Below are 20660 nucleotides of genomic sequence, written 5' to 3'. Positions count from 1 at the left end.
CAGAAGATGTAACTGAATTGTTGTCATCTTCTGATAGAACTTAAATGGATAAAGAGTGGTTCTTATGGATGAGCAAAGAAATAGGTTCCTTGAGATAGAATCTACTCCTGGCAAAGATGATATGAAGATTGCTGAAAGGACAACATAAGATTTAGAATATGATATACACTTAGTTGATGAATCAGCCGTAGAGTTTGAGAGGACCAACTCCATTTTGGGAAGTTCAACTGTGGGTAAATGTTACATTGGTGTTAAACAGCACCAAATGCTACCAAGAAAGGAAGAGTCAACTGATGTGGCAAACCTAACTGTCGTCTCATCTTAAGAACTTAGCACAGCCGGGGCACCTGGGTGGCTCAATGGGTTAAGCCTCTGCCTTGGCTCAGGTCATGATCCCAGGGTCCTGGGATCGAGCCCTGTATTGGGCTTTCTGCTCAGCAGGGAGCCTGCTTCTCCTTCTCTGTCTGCCTTCCTCTCTGCCTACTTGTGATCTCTTTCTCTCCCTCTCTCTCTCTGTCAAATAAATAAATAAAATCTAAAAAAAAAAAAAAAAAAAGAACTTAGCACAGCCACCTGCCCTTTGGCAACCACCTCCTTGATCAATCAGCAGCCTTCCTACATGGAAGCAAGACCTCTAGCAAAAAATGACTTGCTAGATGATGGTTAGCAATTTGTAGTGATAAAGTATTTTTTAATTAAGGTATGTACATTGTGGAGTTTTTTTGTACAATGCTACTGCAGACTACAGTATAACATAAACATGATTTTTATGTGAACTGGAAACCCAAAAGATTCATTTGACTCACTTTACTGTGATACTTGGGTTGTTGGTCTAGAACCAAACCCACGATATCTCTGAGGTATGCCTGGGTGTGTGAATGTTTAAAAATAGAAACTGTATAAAAAAATAAAAAATTTTAATTAAAAAAAATAGAAACTGTGAATTGTCAAGAAATATGCCAAGCACTAGTTTCTGGGTGAAATGATTTCGTGAAGCCACTGTCATTACACAACAATGATGAACACTAATCACCTCTCCTTAAAATGGAGAACACCATGAGCTTATCTGTGATACTTAAGCTAAGGTTCTTTAATTTTTTTGTGGACATTCACTGGAATTCATTAGAATTAATTAGGTAAATTTAACAAGATGGATGTGATGGCTCATTTTATGTTTCAACTTGACCTAGCCACAGGGTGCCCAGATATTTGGTTATCTGTTATTCTGAATGTGTCTGGGAGGGTATTTCCAGATGAGGTTAACATTTGAATCAGTAGACTGAGTAAAGATTACCCTCACCAGTGCAGCTGGGCTTCATGCAATCCATTCAGAGTCTGAAAAGAGCAGAACAGTGGAGGAAGGGATAATTCAATTCAGTCTGCATGACTGTTGGAGCTGGGACTTCTGGTTTCTTCTGTCCTAGATCTGGGAATTACACCATTGTCTATCCTGGTCCTCAGGCCTTCAAACTTGAAAGGGAACTATCCTACCTTCTTCTCCAGGTCTCCAGCTTGCAGATGTGAAAGTTCTCAGCCTCTGTAATCACACAGACAATTCCTTGTAGTAAGTATGTTTGTTCTTTTTCTCTGGAGATCACTAATACAATTGAGATATTTATTATGATTAATAATTCCAATGTTTAATATCATCACTGATAAGGAATCTACATCCTTTCTAATTAATGACAGCTACATTGTGGTTTTCTTTTTCTTTTTTTTTTTTTTTCTTTTTAAGACTTCTATTTATTTATTTGAGAAAGCATGAACAGGGGAGGGGAAATGGGAGAGGGAGAAGCAGACTCTCTGCTGAGCAGGGAGCCCGGTGTGGGACTCAATCCCAGGACCCTGGGATCATGACTTGAGCCACACAGACATCCCTGTGGTTTTCTTAATACATAAAATTCAGATTTATTGTATAAAAAGATAAAGTTGTCTAAATTAAGGCACAAAGACAAAAGTAAAAAATACCTGTCCTCCTGCTGTTTAGAGATCATTAACATATTGCTTTTAAACTCATATTGATGTGTCTATACAACTTCAGTGTAAGTAGAATGTTATATCTAGATGCTGTTTTTAGGGGTAATTATATATGCCTTTTTCATAACGGTTTTATGTAAGTATTAACATACATGCAAAAAGATACATAATTCAGAATAAATATGCTCATGGAGGCAGCACCCATTTCTAGAAATAGAACAGGGCCAATACCCAAGAAGTACCCCCATGCTCACTCCCAGTTAACTATACCCACTAGGGTGCTCCTCAGCATAACCTATAACATTCTGAATTTCTTCTGTGTGTTTCTATCTTCTGTATAATTGGAAACATACAGTGTGTATTCTTGTGCAGCTGATTTTTTTGTTCAGTATTCTGTTTGTGAGATTATCCATGTCTTCTTGTTTTTTTATTGCTATATAAGATTCTGTTGTTGTATCTCCTATTTTTGACTGAATTTTTTATTTAATGACAGCATTTCTATAGCAATCAAGAGTCAACAAACATTTTCCAGTGCTTATGTCCAGTGCTCTGTATTAGACACTTAAGACATCATTTTAAATGTCTGGAATTTTTTTCACTTTATGAATGGACTGTTCAGTTTGTTTTTAATGATCCTTAACCACTGTGGGGGGAAAAGCAATATTCTGGTTCCATGCTTAGAGCTGTAGGAAGGAATATGTGCTTCACTGAAGCACTTTGCACTGACTAGACTGGAAAAGTTACTCCTCAGGGTTATCGAATTGTAATTCCAACTGAAACAATTTTACAATTAAGTATATGGGGGGGAAAAGTAATTCTTATCTATAGACATGCAAATTATGTCCTGTAGAACACAACTGACTTCCCCCTCCATACCTCCAAAACCAGTTTTGTTCTGCATTTGTACATATGTTGCAAAACTTCTGATCTCCAAGTTCTGTTCTTAAGGTTCTCTCTCTTTTTTTAAGATTTTATTTATTTATTTGACACAGAGAGAGAGATCACAAGTAGACAGAGAGGCAGGCAGAGAGATGCGGAAGCAGGCTCCCCACTGAGCAGAGAGCCCGATGTGGGGCTCGATCCCAGGACCCTGAGATCATGACTTGAGCCGAAAGCAGAGGCCTAACCCACTGAGCCACCCAGGTGCCCCCTTAAGGTTCTCTTTTGAGCCAATTATAAAATCTGCTTCGTTCCCTCATTAAGTAATAAATAGAATTAAATTTTTAACACATTCCTTCTTATGTTTTTATGACAGTCATAATTTTACCTTTTTCTGAAAATTCACTTTTTGCAGAATTTTACATTTTTTTTCCATAACAAATAACCTAAGTGATGCTACACAAATGCCCAAAGTCCTTTTTTTATAAAAGATTGTAATTATAAATTATATATTTATTTTATTTATTAAATTTGTTGTTTATATTTTATATATAAAAATAAATTTATGTTATTTTATCAAATTTATTAAATAAAATAATTTATTAAATTATTATTTATATAACTGTAAAGATAAAGTAACTGCCCAAGGGGGGGCACAGGGGATCTGTTTAACCTTGCTAACTTAAATATTTTTCCTATTTCATGGTCTATCGTGGTTGGTTGAAATCAATTGAAATATCTTCCACCTATTACCTGCAGAATTCAAACAAGTCACACACTGAATTGTTCACTTCAGACATTTCACACATTCTTTCTTATTTGATGCACATTCCACTTCACATCATTGTATATTGATTACTCCCTGTGTCAGGAATTCAATCTTAGATCCTATCAGCCAGTCCTCATTACTATGAATGAGATGTCCTTGTTCTCCTTGGTTTCCCTCTGATGAGACTCATTCCAGTCATTGTAAGTTAGTTTATAACATCCTTCTCTTCATGTTTAATTCTCCTTTATAGCTGCCCCAGCACAGAGCTGGGCACACAGTAACTCATTTGTGAGTGAATGAATAAGTAAATGTCAACGTTGCTACCGATCTGTTTTTTCTGGAAATTATTAGATATGGTTGTATCACAATTTCTAAAACACAGTAGTTGAGCTCTTGAGGGGATCCTAAAATAAATTTGTGAATGTTCAATTAATGTAACAAACACAGGCAAAATCAAAATATTGTTAACAGTGAAAGAAAAGCCTAACTGTAACCATTTTTAATTCAATATTGAAGAGTTCTAAAACCCAGGAAATACTTATATTCTGCAACTCTGTTAGAAAATATGGACATAAGTTTGGTTTTTCTTCTCCTGAGTTTATTAGTTTAAGAGTAGAAAAACCAAGGTGAGCCCAAAATCTTTCCTCTCATTTTCCTGAGAATTGAGTCTCTAGACTGTAAGCATCAAGAGACCACATGTGTGAGAATCATTACTGTAGGTTTATAATATTTCTAGCAGCACACCTGTCATGAGTGAATCAATCTAAATACTTCATTCATACTTGTGTTTACATTTATAAAATGTGTGTGTGTGTGTGTGTGTGTGTGTGTGTACAATACTGTGAGATGAGCATAGCTGCAAGGTTTCTTCCTCTTTGAGGCTAAACCATTGAAATAGGGGAATAATATTACACATTCAACTCTGCAGGTGCCAGTATTTGGCCAAGGACTATGTTGGCCCTTACTCTCTGAATCAGTGACAAATCAAGAATTAAGTTTACGTCTTCAGTGCAGTGATCCTACTCATCCTGGACCCTTCTTTACTCTTTGTTCACATAGTAATTTTAACTGTGGACATCTTCTACACCTAGAAGGACTTAGCTGGAATCAGGAGGTGGATGTGTGGGTAAACCGTGTGTGTTTGCTCAAGTTGAATTACATACCTAAAGAGGCATTGCCAAGTAAACCGTCACTTAGGTTGAAAAAAGTAAATCCAGGAGAATGCAACAGATGTATTAAAAGTGTCTGAGCACGTCTAAGCAATTTGCAGATGGAAGAACACTCCGTATATCACAAGTTCATAGGAAAGAAGCTTCCCTAGGTATACTCAATGTACGACAATTGGTGGCCTCCTGAAGGCAGAACAACTTGGCTTCTAGCTTCAGTTCCCCCTTTCAGGAGGTTGCATGGTTTTTGTCTCCTCTTATCATTAACTAACAAAACATCTTAATTGCCCCTGGACCTTCACAAAGTAAGGCCCAGGAGTGGCTTTAGGGGTCTGACTTGAAAATTAAATCATAATAGAGTCAGAAGAATGGGGGAGTCCATTCAGAGGGAAATCGGGCCTTCTTTTTGCTTCATTCTAACATCTCTGTCTGTGTATAAATACTTCTACTTAGAGATCCCCCGTGTTCCCTTCTCATCATGCCCAGCTTTAACATAGGACCATGCCTTCTTCCTTACTCGCTTTCTCCTATGTTGACAGCTTTAGGTCTTTTGAGATAAAACCAGCAGGAAATTCAAAAATTGGTAGGGAAATGTTCATACATATTTGCATCTAGAGCCAGGAAGTAAATACATTTTTAGCTTTGCTGGCCGTTATAGCCCCTATCAGAGCTACTCAGCTCTGCCAGTGCAGACTGAAAATAGCCATAAACAATGTCAGTGAATGAACATGGCTGTGTTCCAAGAAAACCTAACTGACAAAAACAGTCAGTGGGCCAGAGTTGGCCTATGGGCCATGGGTTGCCAACTCCTGAGCAAGTAGGTTTTGGAAACCAAGAAATTTACCTTAGTAAATTACCTTAGTAGGTAGGTAGGTAAGTAGGTAGACATATAATTATGAAAATATGTAAAATATGTATGGGAGGATTGCACCCTATAATAAACTGACATAGCCAGTATAGTAAAGGTCAGGAGCTGTGTTTGGTTACAGGAAATGAGGTTTCCTGCCCCTTGCTCACATCCCCTCTCTGAGATTATAATGAAAGTAGGTCCCTAACTGAATTCTGTGACACTTAGATTTACTAGCAAGTAGACACAAAATGTTGTGCAACCTGAATAAAGTGGTGATCTCTATGTCCTTTCTGGTACTGAGGGAAAAAAAAAAAAAAAACCACAAACCTAAAACAAATGCGATCATTTTATAGCTAGAGGATGCTGGTGATCGTATGTTAGAGTCTAGAGATCAAATTTTTCTAAATCCCTGGTGACAAACAGGATTAACTGACAATCAAGCTTGAGGTACCAACTGAATTTTTAACTTGTATTCATGCTTGCATTAGGAAAGAGAGGGGAATGTAAAGGTGTTTCTACAACATCTTGGGTTCCACTAAATTTGCCAAAGAGAGCTTATTTCAGTGATCTCTTTTTGCTAATTAACAACCCACTAACTTCACCATTGATAAGCAGTTCTTAACTTTTATTAAAACAAATTTCTAAAACTCCAGTACAAATCAGTTCTGAAGAGATCTGAGGCTCTTAGAAAAGGCACCTGTCCACAGTGAACCTTTTGGTTAAATGCCCTCTGACCACCCAGATGGAAATTAACACACATATACCAGCAATAGTCACCATAACTATCCCCCCCTCTTTTTTTTTTTAAGTGGCTTGTTCTGTATAGGGTACCACTAGTTGGGTTCTGTTGGAGTTTACCCCCTGGCAAGAAGTGAAAGTATTCCTGAAAGGGCAGGCTGGAGTATGACAGTGCTTCAGGGAGAAGCGTAGCAAAAACTGCCGGGGGTCAGGCAGGTTTGGGAAGGGGACAAAGGGGGAATTCCAATCTAGAAGACAGGATCATGGGTTCAGATACACAGAATGAAGATGGTGAGATGCCTGGTTATTCCCGGAAGTCTTTCTCAATAAGATGGATTTGAGAGGAACAAAGTGGGCCAGTGGGCCCAGCAAATCAGGTGCCTGCTGAAGAGATTCAGTGAGACAAGGCATAATGATCCTGTGTGTTAAGAAATAGAAGGAGGGGGGCGCCTGGGTGGCTCAGTGGGTTAAGGCCTCTGCCTTTGGCTCGGGTCATGATCCCGGGGTCCTGGGATCGAGCTCCGCATTGGGCTCTCTGCTCAGCGGGGAGCCTGCTTCCCCCTCTCTCTCTGCCTGCCTCTCTGCCTACTAGTGATCTCTGTCTGTCAAATAAATAAATAAAATCTTAAAAAAAAAACAACCAGAAATTATGCCAGGTGAAATAGGGGTTTCAGTAGCTTTTCCTAGTTTATGAAGACATCTTCAAATCTCCTTTCCTCCAAGATTCCTTCAAATCCGTCTGTTGGTTTACTATTCTGCACAGCTCACAGTCAAGGTGAGTCCATGTCCGTAGTATTCTAAGGCTCCTTTCAAAGCACGTTGACAGCTTCATGTCATTTTGCCACTCTCAGAAGAAGGGACTCAGTTGGTCATTCAGGGATGGGAGTCCAACAAGGTATTTTTCCTCGAGTAGGCTGTCACGGAAACAAAGGGAACCCCGGTGCTCCAAAAATATTGCAGTTATAGAAAGATCCCCGAAGCATTATACAATGCAGTAAAACTCAAGTACAATGAAAAATTGGGAAAGTTCTGTTAAAAGTATTTGTAGCTCTCTTTGAAGTGGCCGTGCCCAAACACATATGAAGTGAAGAGATCATCACACAATGCGTTCTTGAAGTGATGACTTTTTAAAATAAACCATATCATTAAAAATCTCAAAAACAGACAACAGAATTAATAGTATAATAAACTCCAATGTTCCCAGAACCCAGATCCAATCATTATTCTAGGGTTTGTCACATTTACTCTGTCCAGCTTTTTTTTTTTTCTTTTGCAGCAGCTGGTGACACATTTGTGACTCCACAAGGGAAGTCCATGTTTGTCATTATTTAGAGTTACTTTTCTGTTTTTCTGAAGGCTTCTTCTAAGAAAGTACGTCAGTATTTTGATTTGTTCACCTACCTTGAATCTCTAGCAACAAGTGTTGAATACCCTCTGGGCACCGGGCTCCATGTACTTGAACTTCTGCCTTCAGCTCTTACACATGTCAAAGCGGTTCTGGAAATGTCAGACATCTTTCTACATTTCTTTATCTCCCTGCATACAGGGCTTCCCCGCAGCAGAGATACAAAAAGTAACCTAGCCAAATTGTGTAGATAATAATATGCCAGTATATTGGTACTTAATTTCTGTTTAAGAACATTTGCCTTCTACCACTTTCTTCCAAAGCAATATTGTGTTGTTTTAATATTGTTAAATTAGAACAATAAAAGATATTGCTAATTATTTTTTATTTTGTTTGCATATCATTATAACTGTGCCCTGTGCCTATAAAAAAGGAGCTAACAAATAGTTGGAAACCGCAAATGTAACCACAGTTTGGAATAAAATAATCCCTAGCTCCTTTTAGCTGCTTAGGACCCAGTCCAAGATACGTGTCACTGTCTCTGGTAGTCTGCGGCATTTTGACAGTCATGGCTGCTGGTAGTGCTGGAGTTAAGAATCTGTCAGCATCTTCAGTCTGAACTCTTGATTCATGGGTTTATAACTCAGCTGTTTAAATTTGCCCTGAGCCAAAACTTAATATAAAGTTTTAACCTGAGGAACATACACATATCTTTGCATGTATACGAATGTCCTGTGTTTATTTTTCCTCTTTACAGTAAGTTCATAAAAAATACATGTGCGTGACAACTTAGCCATTTCAGGGTTGTGGCAAATAACTGAAGACTTTGTTTTCAAGCTGACTGACTTTTACCTTCATGAATAATAGAATTTAAGAAAACCTTTCCTTTATAAGGGAGACTCTGCAATTCCTAAGGCCAGGAAATTGGAGACTTTTAAAAATAAAAAACAAACTGGAAAAAAGAGAGAGAAAATAAAGCACTGGCTTCTTAGAACTGGAAAATGAGCTCTTACCCGTCTAGTCTTTCCCCGTGTCTGTTTACCGTAGGAACATTTTGAAATTTGGTATAATGACATTAAATAACCACAATTGAGACAAACATTCTATAAGGGACTGTTATGGGTTGCCTCTAATGTGGTAATAGATGTCATTTTAGAAATGCAACTGTACTGTCTGGATGAAAGACGGTGACTCCTAACACATTGGTTACAGACAATTGAATATTACAGCTGTCTTCCTCCTGACTTGATGCTATCATTTTATGGAATGTAACCAGTGTTGGATTGGCATGGAATTCTTATGGGATCAAAGAAAGCTACCATTCAGAAAACTCTCATGTTCACTATGAAACAGGCAATAAATCTACAAGACTAAAGATGTGCTTGCCTTCAGTACCCTAATGAAAGAACACTTATACACTCCTTTCTGTAATCTGGTGAGTGTTCCGAGTTCAAGAATGCGTTCAACTTCTCTAAGTCCCAGTGTTCTTTTCTGTGCAGTGGGGATTCTGATATCTCACAGAGTGATTATAAAAGGCACAATTGTAGAAACATACAAGATGTACCTACTTTATTGTTTATTTCCTGCCTCCCAGAAATAGAACTTATTTGCCCTGAATTAAGTTCTCCATTTGTACCCTGCACTGTTCTGGGTACTGTAGAAGTAATGTAAATTTTACCTTGCAATATCCTGAATGTAAATTATATTCAACCTGCATGTTAGTGTAAGATGAGTGAATGTATTTCCATCATTTAACAACATCACTCGTCTAGTCTTGAGCTAACATTTGGCTCCTCATCTATCCAGGTTTTTTAAAGTATTATTATTATTTCTTGGAGTAGTTTTGTTACTTTCTGTATAGACATTGCACATACTTCCAGGCAATTCCTGGAAGATCTATAGGTTTTATTTTTATGATCAATGAAATTTCTTTTTTTTTGTCACTCTCTGTGTAACTACATAATGTTTGGAATTATCTAGATATTTGTATATTCATCTTGTATTCAGGTGCTTTGCTGAATCTTACAAAGTATGAAGATTTTTCAGCAAATTATTTTGACATTTTTAGATAATAATTCTTTTTGGCCGCAATTACAGCAGTTATTTTTGTTTCATGTCTTATTGTGTAGGTCATAACTTCCACAACATAGCAAGGAACAAGGATAATGGTCAGTGTTATTATACTCCAGCTTCAAGAGATGCTTCAGGTGCTTAATATCTAAGTATTGTGTTAGCTATTGGTTACAAATAGATTCTCCCATTAAAGACAAACTCTGCTATTCTGTTACTTAAATTTGTGCCCAGACATCACCATGGTATAAAACAAGGTATTCTTGAACCTCAGAATGCAGACCCCTAAGTGAATGCACCACTGAAAGAAAAGTGCCCTACCTCCCCCCACCCCCGCAAAAAGGCCTTCCCATTTCCTGATTAAAGTAAGAATTTCAAATCTTTTTATTTTTTTTTAAAGATTTTATTTATTTATTTGACAGAGAGAGACAGTGAGAGAGGGAACACAAGCAGGGGGAGTGGGTGAGGGAGAAGCAGGTTCCCCACTGAGCAGGAGGCTTGATGCAGGGCTCGATCCCAGGCCCCTGAGATCATAACCTGAGCCAAAGGCAGTCACTTACCGACTGAGTCACTCAGGTAGCCAAGAACTTTTCATCCTTCTAGAGAAAAGTCTAATGTCTACTTCCACAGAGAGGATGAGATAGGCTTCCAAAGTCCCACGTTCTCGAGTGCTGGGGTCTTGTATGCAGAATCACAGCAGACATGGCACCCTGTCCAAGCAGGACCCTACCAAACCCATCCAGGGGTCTTCTCACCTGTCTCTCCTCCAGGTGAGGGAAGAGCTCACATTCTTCACTGGACTGCTGGATCCTCACACATATGTCCCAAAAAAGGTCTATCATTTTTAGGGCAAGTCCAATTTAAATATGTATCATAAAATAAAACAGTCCCTAAATTTGAAGATACGTATACTTTGCAATACTAAAAATAACATTTCAAGGTTCATCTCTACTTCCAGGGTGATGGGCATGTCAAAACTTCTGTTTAAGAACAGTACAGGAAACTACATACCCATATCTACACGATGCGATACACCTCCCTCAACCTCTCTCCCATTTACATATCCTTCTTCTCTTGGCAGGTATCACCTTCTAACGTACCACATCATTTCCATATTTATTCTAGCATCGTCTCTCTCCCCCATCAAGATGTGATCTCCCCTGGGACAGGAATCCTTTTCAATAATCCCAAAATCTGGAACAATGCTCACCATAAAATAGTCATTCAATATTTTAAATTGGTGAGTGGAAAAAAAAACAACAACAACAGATGCTGACACTTTTGATAAAACAAAGAAAAGCTTTTATGAAAGGGAGCGGATGTTGTCATTTTTAGCAGCAGAAAATTAATAACACTTTTAAAATTATTCCTCTCCAAATTGAAAAGGAAAAATTTTATCTCTTCAGGCACCATTTAAAAAAAATACTGTAGATGTTTGATGAGAAATACACAATAAGGAAAGTAGTGTTTAATAATAATAATTTAAGGGATGCCTCGGTGGCTCAGTGGGTTAAAGCCTCTGCCTTCGGCTCAGGTCATGATCCCAGGGCCCTGGGATTGAGCCCCGCATCGGGCTCTTTGCTCAGCAAGGAGCTGCTTCCCCCTCTCTCTCTGCCTGCCTCTCTGCCTACTTGTGATCTCTGTCAAATAAATAAAATCTTTAAAATAATAATAATAATTTTTTTTAAAAAGGAATATAAATAAAAAGACAAGTATCAACACTAACCACCACATATGGTGATGAGATGACCCGGAGGCAGAAATCATTCTCATTGGCCCAGAATGATGGCAGAAATGTAATGAGTGTTTCACAAATGTTTACTGAATACATGAGTGAGCAAATAAATGAAAAATTAAGTAGCATTCTAATGATGTAAAAAAGTCATGTGTGAGAATGTTCATGGGAATCCTAGAAAGTCAATGTCTTCCCACAAAGAAGTAAACCTTTCAAAGGTTGTTTAGGATCAGAGATCAGGGGAAGACTTGGGATAATGAAATCGTTCTAGGAAATTCAAATTACCCTCGAGACCTACTAATCACACTCTGAGCCTGAATCTTAATCATGCCTCATGGAAGAAAGAGGCAAAACAGAACCCAGAGTTTCAAACCCATTAAACATACCGGCCATTCTAACTGTGCTAACTTTTCCTTCTTCACCTCCCACCTCAGCAATCTTGAATTTGAGTGTGATTTGTGTATAAGTCAAGGAAAAAAAAAAAAAAAGTATTAACTATGTACTGAGACATACCCATTAAATGCAAGAGCCTCTATTTTTCTATACAAAGAATCCCATGTCTTCTGCTCAGTGACCATCACTGCCCCCCTCCCGTATATTAGGGTGCCAAATGAAGGCTACTTTGTGATTGTGATTTAGAATTCCTGGCGTTTACTACGCGACTAATTGTAGCTTCCAATTAGTCTTTCCCGATAAGGAGATGCAGCGTTTCCTCACTGATGTGATCTTGTGCTCTACAAATTGGTATGCGGAAACAGATTACAGCTTTGTGCTGCAGCAGTGTTTTATTAAACGAAATCTGAAATTCAGAAGGGGGTTTTCAGCCCTCGTTTTCCTAGTATTGCTTCCACCTTAATTTTGCAATTACTACAAATCGGTGCTTGTCTGGAAGGAGTATGAGTCTTCAGTGGGGTGCCCTCTGGTTAATTTTCCTGGGACTGCCCTAATGGCTTTGGTATTTCACAGGAATGCACATTTCATCAGATGTAGTCTTTGTGTCCTACACACAGATATATGGACTCCACAACAATTTTATAGCTCTTTCAAAACACAATTTCCAGGGCATTTACAGTGGGAATCTTTGGGGCACTCAGCTGACTCAGTCTGGAGAACATGTCACTCTCAATTTCAGGGTGGTGAGTTCAAGTCATACATTGGGCTTGAAGCCTACTTAAAAAAGGAGGGGCTGTGATCTTTGTTAACAGAAGAGGAGCTTCATGAGAGGTTTCCTCTTGTTATGAGACAGCAGAACTGTGGTTCTTGGAGTATGGCCCCCAGAAGAGAAGCTTCAGGATCAGTTGAGAACTTATTAATAAATGTAGATTGTCTGGCTACACACCAGGAGTCCTGAATCAGAAACTCAAAAAACGGACCTAATAATCAGTGTGTTATAAACCCTGTAAGTGATTCTGATGCAAGGTCAAGTTTAAAAACCAAATGTTCAGGGGTGCCTGGGTGGCTCCATTGAATGAGCTTCCAACTCGGTTTAGGCTCAGGTCATGATCTCAGGGTCCTAAGATGGAGCCCTACACCAGGCTCCATGACCAGGGCAGAGTCTGCTTGAGATTCTCTCTTCCTTTCCCTCTGCCCCTCTCCCACCTCTAAAATAAACAAATAAATCCTTAAAAAATAAAAAAATGTTCAAAGAGATTATTGAGGAGATGTTGTCAAAGACTAATGGTTCTCACACTTCAGTGCATGATAATTTGCACACTTTGAGAAACCCTGCAGAAAATTCAATCTTTTATTTCCATGTAATCTGTTGTAGTGTTACTTCATAGTCTACTTTCTATATAAAACAAACAAAGCCTAACAGAATCTTTGAACTCAGTAGGGTTCCATGGTCTCAGAAATTTTTAAATTATAGAACTAAATGGAAAACACCAAGAGGTCAGAGGGAGACTTGCTTCTGATGCTCTAACGTTGAAAGAAATCTTGGGTAAATTGGGTAATCTGGAAATGCACTAGACGTTTCTATAGCACAGGACATAGATACTTAACTTGGTTTTCTGTGAGGCAGTTTGGACTGAAGAGATACATCTTTCCCCTATGAAGAATAACCATAGCACTAAGGAACTACACAGAATAAAGAATCAGATTAAAAAGATGACCCTCACTGCCATCCTGTGACTAACATTCAATGGTGGACACATTTTTAACCTCCCAGAAATCTGTTTCTCCTTTGTAAAAGCAGTTTAATAAGTATGCATTGGATCGTCTGTGCAAAACACCAAAATTTATGTTGCTGAAAAGACAGAGATGAATTAGACATTTTCCTGATGAAAGACATGCACACAAATAGTTAAAGTAGATGGTAGAAAGTGACAGTGTCACTGAGGAACGCACCATAAATACTAGGAAGTGATGGTTCCTGTCACTACATCTTAATGATTCTTCCATTATCTGGACCCTGGGCTTGATCATTAGACTCATGTTCTCCTTCCTCCTCGATTTCCACTAGTGCCTCAGAGATTTATTGATCGTCCCCTTGACATTTCTCTCAGCATGGTCTCTCCTCCTCCACAGCCTCGGGTCCTTCTCAGAACTTGTCACTTCCGTCCACAATTTCTGCAGTAGCCACACATCACTCTTGTTGCCCACCTTTTTCTTTCTGTCTAGGACATTCCCCGGCCCTTTACCAGAATCATCTTCCAGACATGCTTTTATTCTCCTGTCTCAACTCTGCCTTTCTTCACCAGTTCTCGCTGAAACTACTCTAGGGCATTCAGGCAGCCTCCAGGAGTCACCTTTTTCTCCCGCTTGCCTCCATCTGCCTTTCCTCCCCAGCACTGCTCCTCAGTGCTGCTAGACCCGGTTCTCGCCTATCTCACAAACACACTGCGTGCATCAAAGCTGTGAGCCTTTATCAACGCTTCCCTAGCCTCTTGCAAGATCCTGCCCTGCCTTCCACATTTGGTCCATCCTTTTAGACCACCCCCACCCGAAGGGCTTTCTCAGTTCTCCAATCACACGGTTTTCTCCTACTCTGGATTTCTGCCACCTGTATCAACAAATTCATCACAGAGTCCTTGTTCCTCACTGTTTTTAGAGCCTACAGACATCTCTCTTTGGAGGGGGAAAATTAGGTCTTTTAGTTTTGGATTTCTTCCTTCCTGCTGTGCCCATGGCTCTGCTGTTAGTCACGCACACACTCTGTTGCTCACACACAGAGTCAGTGCGGGGAGCACAGCCGAAACTCGGGAAATATTTGGTGGATGAATTAAGTAAAGCAATAGACATCTGTTGCTTTCTTTTTGCCAGGCTGGCATGTATTCACCCTCCTGATTTCCAAGCTCTCTTTCCTTATGGTTCTAGTGTTGCCAAGAAATGTGGCCCAGGTCTAGCTAACTGGAATTCCAGATTCACTGGTCAGCCGTGCTCATGCATTGATATTGAAGTGGCTCACGTCAGGCCAAGGAGACTCAACAGACCAATGAGACTCAACTTGGAGCCTTGGTGGTAACTGTAGGATTAAAGAAATTCTAACTGCTATTCTTGAAGATAATTGGATACTTACCTGGAAACCCTAGCAGACATCTTTGTAGAGAAAGCCAGCCTCTGAAAAATGTCAACCCGGAGGAAAGAGGAATGGAGAGACGGGAAAAGACTGTTTCCTAACACCACTGCTCACCTGAACTCAACTGTGCCGAAAGCCGGTGCCCTCAACTTTTCAGAAGCCAGTTAAAAAAACTTGTTTTCCTTAAGCTAGTTTGATTTGGTTTCTATCGTTTACTGTCCAGAGAAACTGACAAATTTGAATAAAAATAATGAGAGTTGGCACACTGTGCTGAGAACTTAGAGTAAAAAATGAACTTAATCTTTTAGTACAAGACCTTTTCTAAATAATTGTGATGAGTCGATAATGTGGGTGATTTTTTTTTCTGATAAGATATTGATGGTAAACTTCGTATACCAGACAATATTACCGATCTCTCATGATAGATTTTTCTAATCCTAAAATATGTGGGAAAGTGTTGGAGAAAATGCCATAAACTACATCCGCAGCTACTGAGCTGGAACTGTTTTAGAGCCCTTGCTTCTGCCAATCACATCTTTACTCCATGTAATAAAACCATTGAATTCATTAAGGAGTTGTATGAGTATTCCTTATGGAATATGGGAGTATTTCCACAACTCAGTTTTTTCTGAATATAATTAATTCATTAAGTATGTGACAGTTAATATATATTATCTTTTTTCAAAAAAGCAATAGAAATGGGACACCTGGGTGGCTCAGTCAGCTTAGTGTCTGTCTTCAGCACAGGTCACAATACCAGAGTCCTATTATCAAGTCCCACATCAGGCTCCCCGCTCAGTGGGAGCCTGCTTCTCCCTCTGCCTGCAGCTCTGCCTGCTTGTGTTCCGCCTCACTCTCTCTCTCTGAAAAAATCTTTTAAAAAGGCGGGGGGGGGGCGCACTGGAAATATTTGACAAAAAATAGAATGACAAAAGTTGTTACAAAATTTCTTTTTGAGGATACCTGGGTGGCTCAGTGGGTTAAGCCTCTGCCTTCTGCTCAGGTCATGATCCCAGGGTCTTGGGATCAAGCCCCGCATTGGGCTCTCTGCTCGGCAGGGAGCCTGCTTCCCTCTCTCTCTCTGCCTGCCTCTCTGCCTATTTGTGATCTCTTCTGTCAAATAAACTCTTAAAAAAATTTTCTTTTTCAAAATGTAGTGGAACTAAAATAAGGTTTTAGATATAAATATGATTTAGGAACTTCTGATCTAAAAGCCAGAGGCAAGCATGTTTATAAGAGATTGACACCTAGAACCAGTACATACACACAGATACAAATTTACAAGATTTATAAGGAGTGTTTTGGCTCACTGGAAGCCTTGGGTTCCTGCTACATTTATCGTTATAATTACTTTTGGACTTGGGTTCTATGTGTAGTCTCTTTAAATGTGATTGCTTTATGCACGTGGACATGTGGTGTAAATGGGAACAAAGAAGGGCCATGGCTGGGATTTTAAGGTCATAAAGTACTTTCGCAGAAAAGAAAAATATTGGTAAAATGTCTTTACGTCATGCTCAGGGAACTCCCAGAGTTTTGTTTTTCAGCTCTTTTTGATGATGGCTTGCTAACTGAAAAAGCCCCATGTTTGTCTTATTAAAACTGTTTGGTTTGCCTACTGTCATCTTTTAGCCTACTGCAGACTTTTGTTTGCCTACTATCACCTATACCATTAACTTTGAAACTTCGGGTCAATTCACTTGTCCTTACTCAAGGAAAAAAATGTATTAGGACACAGTTTCTGATTCTTGAGGAAGTCTACACCTGGGGAGCCCCAAATCAGCATGATGAGAGAAGCCCTCTTCGGTCATCAACAGGTACCCATGCCCAGACTTGCAAAAAGAACAAGAAAATAGAAACCAAAGAAGGGAGGGAAGAAAGGGGGAAGAGAGAGATAAGGAATGGAGAGCAGTTCACTGTGATACGATAGGGAGGGGACCCTGGTTCGCACAACATTCCTTCCATGGGCTGGTGATGGGCTTGCACACCCTCGTCCCTCTGCGTTTCTCCCCTTCTTCCCTGCGACCAGTAGATGCATCATTGTGTTCAGAACAAAGACCTCTGAAAACCCAGCTGTTATACAGCTGATATTAACAAACCCGAGACCGAACATAACTTTAAATTCCTTTACCTTTATAAAAGGCAAAGAACCTTGTGATCATGATATAAAGTCATACTAGGGAAATCTGAAAAATGATTGATTCCCAAATGCTTTCAAATGCGCCAGATTTCTTAACTGTAGGCGGCAGGCCGAGAAGAAAAAATGGAATCTTTTCTGAATCAGGATCAGGCGCTGGCTGTGAATGTAATATTAGAGCAAGCTAGTTACAAAGAAATAATCAGGGACCTGGTTGTAGTAAGGAGCAGTCACTGGAAACTCTCAAAGACTCAAAATGCGAAATGCCATTACCTCGCGTGCTGTTCCAGCCATGGCAGATCACTCCATGGTGTGGAAGCCACAGAGTCTGGTGATCCACTAGCTGAGCCATGCAGAGGTCCGAAAGGATGGCTGTCTTTTGTCTCAGCCAGAGGTCAGAGAATAGCAGCTTAAGGAAGCAGACACCTGGGAGTCAGAGCCAGAGAGACATTACCTGTCCCAAAGAAGGTCCACCTCTGAAAGGTGAATGCACAGAGCCTGGCAGGTGTTTGAACCTCAAGAATACGCAGTGAGGGGTATCTTGGTATTTTGTTTGGAGGTCCCCTAGCTGAAGACGGGTGTCTTTCCTGAGATCAATCGTTAGAATGGAAATAAAGAGGTTGTGCTAGAACTCGACTCAAGAAAAAAAATGTTGTAATCTCTGAGTCCAACTAGAACTTACAAATATTTATTTGTATTGTATCATGTCTCAAATTATCATTGTGCTGGAATAGAATAAAGGGTAGAATGCTGGGCATAACCAGCCCCTGCAGTGTGCACAGGGTTGATAGCAGCAGCAAACGGCGCAAGGTCTGGCTAAGGCAAGACTAAAATTTCATTTATTTTTCACATTAAAAAAAAAATTCTGAATTAAAAATGTCAAGGGATCTGATGGCGGTAAAAAGACTTGCCAAACAGGCTCACTTAAATTTTACTGAGCATGTTTTGCATTGTGCTAGAAAACCACGAGAACAAAAGGAAATCAAAGAGCTTGATTTTTCTGGGGATACAAGATACACCAGGTAACAGTTACGCAGTCATTCAAAGCCACAATTCAAGTGATGTCACGACACTGAAATTGGTGCTAAGGGACAGCAGGTCACTTTTGGAGAGTTCCTGTCCCTTTGCTGTTACTGTACCATACTGGGTCCCCGCTTTCCTTGAATATGTGACCTTTTGTCAGCCATGAAACTCTCGTGATTCTCAAGGTTTGCATCTAAACAATGGGTGTTGGACTTGAGACTCCGCTACTTTAAAATTTCTGGGGATCTTGGGTGATTTTCAAGAACCTCTAAGGATACTTTCTTCTTTTCCAAACTTTCTTTTTTTCTTTCTTCTTTCCCAAATAGGAAACCAACTAAAGTTGAAATATTGAAGATCAAAGAGGAAACCGGGGGTGGTAAAATTAAAGGAGCAAAATGAAGCTTCCTTTAACACAGTGCCTATTTATGCCTGATCAACCAGTGTCCCTAGCCTTACGAGTGAGAATTAAATGTTTAGAATCTCGTCAGTCCACCTCTGGCCTTTTAACCTTAGAATCTCTATGTCATTAAGGGATTAATACTTGAACTGGAAGGAAGAATGAAAAAATATAATTCCTGATTAAATAAAAGAGAAAATATAGGAATTGTTTCAAATTTAAAAAGATGTAATATAAAAAATGAAAACTCTTCACTTATTTAATATAGTCTTTGCTTACACCCCTTTAATCTGAAATGGTGTGAAACATTATTGTCAATGGCAACTGATATATATTTCAAACAATACTCTGTCATTTAGGGATACAAACTAGAGCACTGTTATTCAACAGTTGTAATCCTGTTAGACTAGTTTTGGGGGTTTCATTTAGGACTGTTTCCATGACATTTAATATTGAGCTAATACCTTCAAATTATCATACTGACTCTACTAGAGTAAGATCTCTTTCCTATATTGATGGCTTCTTTTATTGTTCACTTTAACTAATAGATTTGCTAAAGTTGGGATATCTATTTCCTTTATCCCACTTGTGTTTACAAGAGTAGTAATAATTCATGTATTTTTATATTGCACTATCTCTCTTAGTTGTCACTGTGCTAGGCAAGAGCCCATGGTTGAATGGTAGGTATAACCAGCCCATGAAATCTGCACAAAGAGTTTTTTATCTTAGTACATACATGAGAAAACTAGGGTGCAAGAAAATTAAGGAGACTTAACAAAGTGACTCTGTCCATCTTGTTTTCTAGGCTGTTGCTCTAAATATAGGAACACGTGAATTTTGGAATAACATAGCATACCATCAGAATCCAATATCATACTGTAACTTTGTATACACCAGCAATTTGGCAAATAATTTACAAAACAGGCACACAATTATTTGTAAAATAATTTACAAAACAGTTCTAAGGTATAGAATTCTCTTTTTTCATACCAATCATTCACTTCTTAGTATAAACTCTCTTTTATAATTGGAGCATTTTCAGCTGTAGTACTTCCATTGATGAGGCTAATCCCTAAGTGCATTTATATCTCAGAAATTCACACTGGCATTTTGATGTGATGTTGAAGAATAGAATTCTTCTTATGTGCTTATAAAGTAATTGAGCACAACTTTCACTTTAAGAGTTTCATAGAAAAGAAGGGAGGAAGGGAGGAAGAATTTGTAGCCGAGTAAAAAAAAATTGAAATATCTTCTTCACTTTAACCATAGCTAACTATTTTCTCAATGTTAATAGATTATGTTAGAACATTTTTCAAAGTCAGCTGATTGTATCTTCTTACTCATCTTTGTGACTTTATATAATACCCATAGGCATCTCTGGGTAATTTTAGGTAGCACATGTGAAATGCTTTGAGAATTTATGGGTGCTATTTACTGGAATCACTGGGTTGTCTCCGTGAGATTTCCAACAACTATAAGCTCACAAATGATCTTCAAAAATCTCAGCTGCTAGAATTCTGAAAGTTACAGTGAAACTAAACTATTCAAAATCAGGAAGGTTAGGTGGATATTTGGTGGATATTTGGCTATAGAGAGGTAATGGTTAATTTTTTTGTCAACTTGACAGGGCCATGGGATGCCCAGATATCTCTTTAAACACGATTTCTAGGTGTATCCATATGAGATTAGTGTTTAAGTTGGTAAACTGAGTAAAGCAGATGGCTCTCTCCAGTGAGGGTGGTGTATCATCCAAGCCTGAAGAAAACAAAAAGGTAGAGCAAGGTTGACTCCATTCTGAGCCTGACTGTTTGACCTGGACTTTGAGTTTATCCTGCCCTCTGTGTTTCTGGTTCTCAGGCTTTCACACTGGAACTGGAATATATACCACTGGCTCTCTGGTTCTCAGCCCTTTGAACCTCACCAACAGCTTCCCCGCACCACAGGTTTGAAGCCAGCAGGTCATGGGACATCTCAACCTCCAAAATTATGTGAGTCAATTTTATATATATATATATATACACATATATATATCCTATTTGTTCAATTTCTTTGGAGAACCC

The sequence above is a fragment of the Lontra canadensis genome, unplaced genomic scaffold (assembly GCF_010015895.1).
Source record: "Lontra canadensis isolate GAN:19392208 unplaced genomic scaffold, GSC_riverotter_1.0 scaffold4, whole genome shotgun sequence".
NCBI lineage: Eukaryota > Metazoa > Chordata > Mammalia > Carnivora > Mustelidae > Lontra > Lontra canadensis.
This window is presented reverse-complemented; position numbering follows the sequence as displayed.